Below are 12,229 nucleotides of genomic sequence, written 5' to 3'. Positions count from 1 at the left end.
GCCCTTGGGTCCTTTACATGACCAGAGGCCAAGTGACAGAATCTCTGAGATCGGAGAGTCTCTGGTCATCTAGCATGGGAAATTAGAACAGTTTAATTCTTATTTCTTAAAGGAAGAATGTACATTTCTTACATACAACATTTATAGTCTACAATTCATGTCTGCTGCATTCTGCAGTTGAAAATCTTTGTACTTTCCAGACATATTTTGTCAACCAAAGAAGGAGCAAGGTTTGGAAATGGTACGGAAGCCAGTATTTAACAATACCCCCCCCCCCATCCCTTCTCCCTCTCTGTTCCACTCCCTAGAAACATACATTTATTTCAATTGTTCTGATTAAATTCTTAGTCTCAAAGGCATACTGAGATTATTGAGTATTATTCCTATGTGAATTTATTTAGATGGTTGTTGATTTCTTATGATAGATGATATTTTAACCCATATCTGTCATTTTCCTCATTTTTCTTCTATCAAACCACTATTATTAATTTCTCTCATAGGTTGCCAGCTTTGTTACTTTTAAGTACTGTGTTCTACCTTCCCCCAAACCTTATAGAGCATCTCCCCTGCCTTACTAGTTTACAGGTGCTGGCCCATACAAATTTTATTTCCAAATACTCAGAATGTGGCTTCAGCTGTAAAGAGTCAGATTTAGTGCTTTCAGCCATGCTGTATCTTTCTGGTTTATGTGACTGAACTCTGATCCTCCTTGAGTGGCTGTTGCACCCATGTCTGGCAAGCACCACCATTAACTCCTCAAAGCTAGATGTCATAAAGGATTCCTGAGATGACCAAGATGACAGTTTCTGCATCAGCCTTGAATGCCTTTTCATCTCGTTCATGAGATCCCAGTATAAAATGTCCTACCTTGTGTTCCATTTCATATATTCTCTCTTCTTGGCTGGGCTCCCATCATCTCGTGAGCTTGTAGAATTAAATTTATTTTGGAATGATTGGCAAATCCCTAGTCACTGTGCTTGGGGTCCTTTCTGGGACCAATACATGTTTCAGAGCAAAGTATTTCTATTTTGCCTGCATGAATACTTGTGGCCAGTGTTCTTTGTTTATGATTTTTAAAAAGGAGGCTAAGCCTTTGTTTATTTACAGCATTGTTTTTCAGAACAAGGTATGTATTTAACCGATTTTAGTTAGAAGATATCCAGTACTAAATTTATAGAAATAGGATCTTCACACTAGATTATTACCTTTCATTGTTGGAACAAGTTAGGACTTTATTTTAGCAACAGGAGCAATGCAGACATATTGATTGGGAGAGTCAATGCTGAAAGAAAGGAAAACAGTTCTCAGTCTGATGTCTTGAGAAGTAATGAGATGATCCTAAATTGAAAACACTAGTTGGAAAAATGAGATTATGAATATATGGATTGCAGGGAGATTGAGAAGGTTACAATTTGGACAAAGGAGAGCAAGGCATAAACCATTGTCACCACTTACCATCTGCTGTCTTGGGTTATTTGTATGTGTGTGTGTGTGTGTGTGTATGTGTGTGTGTGTGTGTGTGTGTACACGCTCTGCACCAATTATCTGCAAAATTACATGAAAGCTGCTTGGAAGATTTAAAGGCATATGTGGAACCAACTTTATTAGTACGAAAAGAAGATAGCAGAAGAGTATAGGGTTATACTGGATAAAATCCTGGTGCTGGCTTTTTAGCAGCTACAGGTAAGTTTGAGATAATTATGTTATCTATAAAATGGGAAATACGTCTTATGAGGTTGTGAACTTTCAATTGGTTATCATGAAATTCTTTTCACCCTGGGTAAAAGTAATTATCCAATAAATGATTATTAGTCTGAAATGGATGATAATGTTTTCAATATTATGTACAATGTGACTAGGGGATATTGACTCCCACAAAAACAACAACCAAATACATATTTTCTATTTAGTAAAAAAATGATATGGAAAGCATCTGATACACTCCTCAGTTATGTTTTTTTTCTTTTTCTTTCACATAGAAGTTATAGCCACACTTTTACCTCATTTTTCTCTGGGTAGTATATTTATGTTAGTATGAACAGCATACTCTTTGGTTTATCTGTATTTGAACTTTATTATGTAATTAGATCTATGCTGTTTGTATTCTCTTGTGACTTTCCTTCTCATTGACAATTTTTCTTGATGTATAAATCTTTATGCATATGTGTAGTAGCTAGAGCATATTTATTCTCACTGTTGTATAAATTATATCATAAAATTATCCCACAAATTAAAACTGAAGGATCTGATGTGTCTGTGTTCAACAATATTGAAGGGTGGACTAAGTGTTTGCATGTTCATTTTTGAAGCTCTAGTTTTTCTTAGTATTGCGTTATAACTTCCTTCTTGTGTTTGTGGTAAATGATGCTGGTGAAGATGATGATGATTATGATGATGATGATGATGATGGGGTATGTGTATGTATGTGTGTGTTTGTGTCTTGGAGCTTGAACTCAAGGGCCAGGTACTGTCCCTGAGTTTTTTACTCAGGGGCATTGAGCCACAGCTCCACTTCTGGTTTTAATCGGAGATAAAAGTCTCAGGTAGGGCTGGGAAGTTGGCTCAGTGGTAGAGCGCTTGCCTCGCATGCCTGAGGCCCTGGGTTCGATTCCTCAGCACCACATAAGCAAAAAGAAAAAAGCCAGAAGTGGTGCTGTGGCTCAAGTAGTAGAGCACTAGCCTTGAGCTGAAGAGCTGAGGGACAGCGCCCAGGCCCAGAATTCAGGCCCCACGACCGGACCCAAAAAAAAAAAAAAGTCTCAGGTAATTTCATGCCTGGTCTGGCTTTGAATTGTAATCCTCAGAGCATAAAAGGAATACAAGTGTGAGCCATCAGCACTTGCTGTCTGGTAGACAATTTTCTATAGTATCATCGAGTGAAGGAATTCTTAGTAGTATCCTTGATGTATCAATATTTTCACTTAACATTTCTAACAGACAACAGTTATTATTTACTGTTTAGTTTTTATAATTGTTGTAATCAGCCAGGATTTCATGTTCATAGACCAAATGCTTTCTAGACACCATCAAAATATTTGTCAAAAATATGATCTTTGGGATCTTTAAACCTTGAGAATGGCATGAACTCATCAAGAGAGTGAAAGCAGTAAGAGAAAAAAAAAGTCCAATGACAGACCTTTAGAAACAGCAAGTCAGAGCATGTGTCAAAAAGATGATCCCAAGAGTCTCTACCTTAGATTTCAATCAGTCAGGAGATGTTGGGCCTGGGATTCTATGCTTGTTACAATGTTCTGACATTGTGATACTTCACATAAATTAGGATCAAGAGGTGTTGCCCAGCTTACCTCTGCAGCTGAAGCTCAGAGCTCAGAAACACTGGTCATTAGCTTGTGTTAGCACATGTGTAGTTGTCAAGTGTGTGATTGGGTAGTTACTCCAAGCCATTCCCCAGTAACAAGGGCAGACAAATCCCAATAGAATGCTTCTAAAGTAATTATGGTTGTACAGCTATCCCACTGCTCAGATCAAGGAACTCTGAAGAGAAGGGTGGAGGTCAGTAAAAACAAACATCTTTGGGATTTTATTTTACTTATTTTTTTTAAAAAAGGCAACTACCAATGAATTGTCTATTTTAAAACTTTACTGTCTCTATGAGGAATTATTTCCAACTGACATGGGACTTCTGCTAACTTGTAAAATAAGCCTATTTTACTTTGTATTTTGATTTCAAAGGATCTAAACGTCAACTGAATATTGAGATATTTTTCCTTGGTGAATAGTTTGTATGGTAATTTCTCACAGAGAAGCATACTGAAGTTTGTAGTTGCTAACATAGAGAAGATTAGTTGAGGGATAGATGTTTGAAGGATAATCCAGTTTGCTTGGGGGTTTATGGTCAGCTAGAGTTATTAGAGTTATCCTGGGCTGGCATTTCTGTGAGATGTTTGGGCTAGAGAAAAAAATATTAGAGAGCTATCAAAGCAGAGACTTTTTAAGCCTAAAGATGGCTTTTAAGAAGCTTTCAAAGGAGTGACTGCAAGAAAATAAGTATTGGCGGCATCCTGGGGGGTTGCAATGTTTAAAAATTTCAAGATAAGAAGGAGTCATGGGAAGAGACTGAAGAGCAGGCAGTGAATGACCAAGGACTTAAACCCAAGGGCTCTATGGAGTAAGTGACCAATTTAGTCAATGCAGCTGGTAGCTTTTGTCAAGGGAAGACTTATATTTGACAATCAAAGGTAGAAAGTAGATCTTTTTCTTTACAAGCTTGATAAGTAATATGAAAAAAGGACTATGGATAGCACTTGAGTCTTTTATAAAGAATAGTTTAAAGCAGGAATGGAGATTACTCTAGACTAAGATAGAAGAAATGTATTTTCAGGGTGACAGAAGTTGTCTAAGAGAGGCCACTGAAAGTTGATAATACAGGGGTGAAGAGAAATATGTACCACGAAGAAAGTATATGTGTATACAACAGACCTTTCTGTGTGTGGGTATGTGTGCTAGTTCTGGGACTTGAACTCAGAGTTTGGGTCCTAAACTTTCATGCTCAAGACTGCCCCTCTTCAACTTGAGCTACACCTCTACTTCCAACTTTTTTGGTGGTTAATTGGTGATAAGAGTCTCATAGACTTTCCTTCCCAGGATGACTTCAAACCATGATTCTCAGATCTCAACATCCTGAATAGCTAGGATTAAAGGTGTGAGCACCTGAATTGGACATTTTTTCAAAAAAGGAAGACAAAGAGGTTGGAAGTACAAGTTAGAGAGTGATATAATAATGCACTGTGGCAGTTCATCTGGGAAAGAAAAAGGTACAGTTGGGTGGGGAACAATAGGCCTTGGGTACCAGTGCTGTAACCAAGCACTCAAGAGGCTGAGACAAGAGGATCATGGCTTTGAGGACATTTTGTGCTACAAAGTGAGAACCACCAAAAATATTTAAATTGGGGCGCTAGGAGGAGTACAATAGAAATATGATAAAGAATCAGTGATTGAAAAGTAGATTCTGGGATTTAAATTATGAAGGAATTATAGTAATTGGTAATGACCAGTTATGGTGCTAAAAAGACCATGTGACTGGACGAAGATAGGCTGAAATTCACGATCCTCGTAGAAGAAGAAGTAAGAGTTAAGAAAGCCAGTATTGAAAAAGACTATCTTTGTGGTTATTACAAATCACCAAGGATTATAATAGAGGCAGCTTTACTTCTATTAATATTAAATATTAGTAATAATACTTAATACCAATACTATTAATATTTAAGACATGTTCTTATTTAGGTTTAGTTCTATTTACTCAGTGTAGTTTTGTTTCAGGAAAGATGTATTTCCTTTTTTTCATGGTTTGACAGAAAGTAATTATTTTAGTTAATTGAATTTCAGCTTCAAGAGTTTCTCTCTGTGTAATATGTGTGTGCATTTCCTTGTAGATGCTTAATGTTTGGTTAATTTAATTCAAGTAAAACTACTTAGTATGTAGTATAACACTGTATTCATAAAGATAAGAAAATGTATGTGGCCATTCATCATTCTGGTATTATTGTTTAGCATTATGCAAGTATACTGTTCAAACCAGCCAAGAAGATCAATATTCTATTAGACCAATAGTAAAAGTATTCTATATTTGTAGTGCTTATAAGTCATCTTAATTTCATGCTTTTACAAGATAGAAAACTTTTGCATTTATCTTAAGATCATTTGAAATTCATATTTGCAGTTTCACTTTTTTCTCTCTTCATGTGGATGCAGACAATTATTATAGGATCAAATTTATTTGCTATTTAATAGCCAGTTTCGCTTACCATGATCTTTATTTGATGTAAAAGAAATAGAGCTTCAATAAATTCTTTTGTCAATAGAATACAGTTATCTAGGTGATGATTTAATGGAAGAATAGTGTCAAAAGAACTGTATTGGAAGAGTTATTTTAAGACCAAAAGAAAGTTTTATGCAAAAAGTACACTGAAGCTGAGATTTCATTAACCTGTGCTTAGTAGTAAGCAGCAGCTCTCTTTCTCCTTTTCCTCTTATTTCATGCCCAAGTAATCATAAATATAAGTGGTATGGATGATAAATATGCTTTATCTCTGCAGAATAAAAAAGAACATTGTATTTAGAGAAAGCTTTAGTTATGTTTTAGAAATTTTGCAGAAAGCAGCTGCAAATAAGAAAGCTGACACACTATTTGACTCCTCCTAATGTGTTCTTTTTCATAAAATTTGCCACATCTGTGGGAAAATTCTACTGTAATGCATGGAAATGGCTTTATTGTCTGGATCTGGACATTCATAAAATAAAAATATTAGTGCTATAATATAAAATGTGTTATTTTATGCTCATCATAAAATAGGTTAACAAGTTAGTATTTGTTCCCTTTTTTCTCCATAGCTTACAGTCAGCATTTAGGAAATGTCAAAGGCATGAAAAGTTTCACTGTTCATGGTGATTATTGCGGAAACCTTTATCTAGCATCAGTTCTGAAGTGATATCATTTGTTTTATTTTAAAATGCTGGATTTAAAGACTCCTGGGTAAGAAGCTGAATTCATTTGAATGTAAAAAGAAAGCCTTGAGTTAGTTTCTTCAGTTGGAAGTCTATTGGTTATTTTCTTGTATTTGAAATTGCTGCAAAAATCCAACTAAACAAACAAAAACCCACTCAGAAGAGGAGCACATATTTAATAAAAGAATACTGATCTTGAATACAGAAAATCTTTTCAAACTTATTTGACAAAATTAAGATTAACTGTAAACCCTTTAACCCAAGAAGAGACCATTCTCTTCTAAAATGCGTGTTTTGGAATAAAAATTTTAAACATCAAAAAGTGCTTAATTTAAACAAACTTTATGTCAATTTAGAAACAATCATTTTCTATGGAACTTTTTTCTTACATTTTATTTATGTAAGACAAATGCCCACTGCTCTTCTGGTTGGCTTTTCAGTGGCAAGTCAAATTACTGGTCATTAGCTGAGTGTCCACATTATTTGCTGTTATGTAACAAAACCATCTTGGAAAAGTTGCCTTAGACATTAGTCATTTTCAGTTAGGCAGTTCTCCTGAGTATCTTGTATTAGATCTTGTGCATGAACATTGAGCTGAAAGTTTAGCTCTGGCTGGACCCTTATTCTAAGGGCTCTTCTCCATGTGATCACAGTCATTTAACATTCTATTTTGTACTTCCTTGTATTCAAATGGCTGAGCTCCAAAAGGATAAAGCTTTAAGTTACAGTTCTTTAAGAGCTAAAATTTGGAAATCTCAAAATTTGACTTTCACCATTTTCTATTGTAAAAGGAAAGCCATAGGTCAACTCAGACTCCAGGGAGGTGAAACAGATTGCATTTCTTGATGAGATGAAACATGCTTGTCCAGGAAGAGAAAGAACTGATGGCTCTGCTTTCACAAAACATTGCCGGTATTCCTGGATCCTAAGATTTGTTGCTGAGCTCTGGGATGAAATATATAAATTGAGTCAATACAAAGACTTAGTCCCTGTCTTTGTAGATAAAATAAAAAATAAACCTCTGGTAATATAGCAGATTCAAAAACAGAGCGCACTTAGTAATTTTCAGATTACATAAGATTCTAAATGAAAGAATGTTAGGTATAAATAATGCTTGCCTGTCTTTCTCCCTCCCTCCCTCCCTCCCTTCTTCCTTCCCTCCCTCCCTCCCTTTCCTTCCCTTCCCTCCCTTCCCTTCCCTTCCCTTCCTTCCTTCCTTCCTTCCTTCCTCCCTCCCTCCCTCCCTCCCTTCCTTCCTTCCTCTCTGTCTCTGTCTCTCTATAATACTTCGGTAGTTTATGCATATGTCATGCAACCTATAAGCTTTACTAGAGACTGGCTCTTAAATATGTACACAGGTAGGTAGAAAATAGAAATGGAGACAACTCCATCATCTTTCACATAATAGGTCTAAAATTTGTAGATGATTAACAAAGAAATCTTTAAACTTTATGAAAATATCTATTAAAATATATAAACTCAAAAACCAAGTAATCTTATTGATATAGGTAATGATTTTGAGGTGGATAATAAAAACTGAAAATTAACAGTAAAGCTAGTTATATTTATACAGTTTGGGGACCCAACAGAAACTAATACATGTCTTCTTTGTAATGATACTCTAAATATATATGGCACATAAAGTGCTCACAGTAAAAACAGTTTCCCAGGAAGTCAAGCTCACAAATAGCTAGACATTCAAGGTAGTCATATCTAAAGCTATTCTTATCTGTACCTGTCAGTGTGGAGAGAGAGACATTTCTCAGAACATCTAGAATAGTACTCCAGACAATAGAAGAAAGCTCTATTATCAGAAGTGGAAATATGAGTTGGAACAAAACATTGACAGCTGGATGCTGGTAGCTCACATCTGTAACCCTAACTACTCAGGAGGCTGTACTCTGAGGACTACAGTTCAAAGTCAGCCCACACAGGAAAGTCCATGAGATGTTTATCTCCAGAAAAGCTAGAAGTAGTGCTGTGACTCAAGTAGTAGGACATTGCCTTTAACAAAATAGCTCATGGACAGTGTGCATACCCTGAGTTTAATCCCCAGGCCCAGCATAAAAATAAAATATGTTGACCAATATCATGATGAATTTCTATTACATGCTACCGGAAGGATGCAGCAAGGGGAATCATACACAAAAATCCTGGTGAAGAAAAGCAGTTGTGCTCATGACAGTGCTCCAACATTGTGTCTCTTAAGCTGCAAAATTCTAGCTTACAGACTAGGCTACACTTGGGAATATGATCATTAAAAGATGCAAGAAACAGAACAAGCCATCACTGAATAATTGATAATAAAGCTCTCTCTTCTTTGGTGTTCCTTGCAGTGGTCCACAAAGTCATCTGGAAAAAATATTTTTGGTGCCAGATAATATGTTAGATGCAAAGAGTTTATTGGGTGAGTTGGGGTAGTGCCTGGTTTGAAATCCTAATTGTATATAAGAACCAGAATCTCTTGCAATATCTGCACAAGCAAAGCTTCTAGAGTAATAGCCAGAGAGAAGTCCAGTTATGAGTTGTTTTGCTTAGAATGCCCAAATACAATTCTTTTAGCCAAGATATATTTTCATATGGAAGGAGTTAATTTTAACTATAAGCAATGTTGCCTAAGTACTAGGTGATATTATATATTTATCATATCTTTAGGGGATCAGATTTAGAGGAGCTGGGAGTCAATTGCTTATGCAGAAAGGGGAAAGGATCTTTTAACTTTCATTTATGCTGCTTTATATCAACAATAATACCAATCCTACTGTTTGTCACTGGGCTGCAAGAAGGAAATGATGTTGGCTTCAAACTAGATTACAGTTGGAAAAACCTAAATTCAAAAAAGCCTGAAACAAATAGTGACAATAAAACTTATATGTGATCCCAACATGAGCCGACATGAACTAGAATGCAGAACCCCACATGATCAGAGCTAACTACAAAATTTAGGTTAGCTCAATTTTCTCCAGGTCCTTTCTCTACCAGCTCTAAGACATTGTTTTAGGTTATTAAGGTTACAACACAGCTATTCTTTTTATTTATTTATTTTGCCAGTCCTGGGGCTTGAACTCAGGGCCTTGGCAGGGTCCCTGAGCTTTTTGCTCAAGGCTAGCACTCCACCACTTGAGTCACAACATCACTTCCGGCTTTTTCCATTTTTGTGGTATTGAGGAATTGAACCCAGGGCTTCATGCATGCTAGGTAAGCACTCTACCACTAAGCCAGATGCTCAGCCCAGTTGTTCTTATATGACAAGAAAAAGAGCAATCTTCTGAGGAGATAAATAGAATATTAGCGTATGGCTATTTCCTTTTATTCATTTGGTAATTCTTCTGATCTTTCCAATCTGAATGGAAGAGATATGGCCCCTACATTACTCATCTTTTCTTCTGTCTTCTTCCTTAGCTGTAATAACATTTTGGGGGCAATCTCACATTCTACATTGCATTCAGTAGTTACATATATGCTTTGTTTGCAGAAAGTTACAGGATGTGAAACAGAACATACTCTTTGCATAATTGGTGATACATATGAGTTTTGTTGGTGATAGTGTCCCGATCCATCTCAGTTATTCAATCCTTTCCTCCTAGTTGTCCTTCTTTTTATAAGCAGATTAGCATAAATGCAGCAAAGTTCATACTTCCCAAGCATTCAATTTAATTTTATTATGTGTATCCGCCCATATAAATATGACCCAGATGGTTTCTGGATGTTGGTGGCTTATGCTTGTAATTCTAGTTCATCAGGAGCCTGGGATTTGATGATAATGGTTCAAAACTAATCTGGGCAGGAAAGTCCTGTCCAATTAACAGCTCAAAAACCCCCACAAATGAATCTGTGGCTAAAGTGGTAGGGAAAAAGCTAAGGTACAACACTCAGGCCCTGTGTTCAAGCCCCGATGTGGATACACACACACATACACACCCACACACACACCAAACAAATGAATGAACAAAGAGAAAGGAAAGAAACCTACCCATCTCGTGGAGTAGAATTTTTCTTTGCTTTTCTTCTAATCTCTCAATATTGTGTATCTCTGTTTGGAGCTGACATTATCTTCATATAAACCATGACTTGTGCTCTCTCTCTCTGTGATATATGTGTGTGTGTATGTGTGTGTGTGTGTGAAAGAGAGAGTGTGTGTGAGAGAGGAGAGTCATCCTTGAACACAGAAATCAGTGATACATTTGGGAGACACTCATATAATGAATACTGTGTTCACTGTTAATTAGGGGGATTTCTAAACAGTAGGATGGCATTTGGGGGAACACACCAAAGATCATACAAATATTGTGGGGTGAAGGAAAGGAACATAAAAAGATCAGTGGAAATTTGTCTGGTTGCTATTAGAGAATGTATCTTTTTCTGTTATAATCCAAGGCCCTCACCTGCATTCACAATCAGCTTTGTGAAAGAAGGACAAAATACATGGTAAAATTCTGGATATATTGCAAAAACAATGCTAGGGGAAGAATTGAAATGATTGAATCATGGTTTTGGCAATAGAATATGATATAATCACCCTAGCAATGGACAGAGTTTTTAAAATTGTACATCAGTTTAATGGATATCTGTTATAAGTCCTCAGAATTCATACATAAATGCATATATTTATATGTATAGTTGCATTATTAAAACTCCATATTTATGATTATGCCTTGGAATTTCTCTTATAATTCTTCTTCACGTGAAATATATCTGCACAAACCTTTAGATGAAAACATTCATATACTTTTTCATCTTAATCTGAATTGCTCTGACACGATGAGAAAGAGATTGATATTTAGGCCTTATTAACTGTCTATGATTGTTTATCACATAACGTTCTATCTTTTCCACTCTGGTTGATAAATATCTGCCCTCCTACTTGTTCAGTGTGATTTACTCCTTGCTGTATGCGTGCTGGCAGGACATAATTAGTATTCTATCTATTAAAATCTTTTCCTTCCTATAACTGAAGAGAATAGCATTTGGAACAGCTCTCTAAGACAATGAAATTCTCTAGCTTTTATCATCTGCTACTCCTTTCCAAGAGAACAGGCAACTTGTAATTTGTAACTCTTAATTACAATGACTTCTGAATGATCTTGAAGTTCTTTAGACTCTCCGATGGGGGCTGTGGTGTAGAGAGGGTGGCATGCTTTGTGTGTATGACACAAAGGGCCCAGGTTGAGATACACAGTAAGCCAACCAAATCACTGGTGATTTGGTGCCAAGCAGCACTAGCCTAGGAACAACAGTGATTTATCTCATCCACCTACCCGGATAGGGTGACTTGTTTATTCTAAAGGGTCTTGCATATTCTGGCTTTCCTTTTATCTTTTTAATGTTTTTTTAATGGCATAAACCATGGGTATAGGAGAAAAAAATCTGTTGGCATTTTGGTTTTACCCTTCAGTGCTAATTTCATTTTTGATGTAACTTATGATATATCCAGAATCCCCTAATGAATACTTCTTTGTTGGATATGTGAAGCTTTGATTCATGTATACTTCATGTAGTGATCAAATCAAGGTAATTATATGCATCACCTTATTGGCTTTTCTTTGGGTAAGAGCGTTCCACAGCCTCTATTTAAATCTGCTACAACTTATATATATGGGCATTGGCGGCTCACACCTTTAATCGTAGCTACTCAGGAGGCTGAGATCTGATGATCAAGGTTTGGAGCAAGCCCTGGCTGGAAAGTTTGTGAGACTCTTATCCCCAATTAATCACAGAAAAAGCAGGAAGTAGTGCTGTGGCCTAAGTAATAGAGGTAGAATGC

This window comes from Dipodomys ordii, unplaced genomic scaffold (assembly GCF_000151885.1).
Source record: "Dipodomys ordii isolate 6190 unplaced genomic scaffold, Dord_2.0 Scaffold234, whole genome shotgun sequence".
Classification (NCBI taxonomy): domain Eukaryota; kingdom Metazoa; phylum Chordata; class Mammalia; order Rodentia; family Heteromyidae; genus Dipodomys; species Dipodomys ordii.
The sequence above is the reverse complement of the archived record's forward strand: the minus strand, read 5'-3'. Positions refer to the sequence as shown.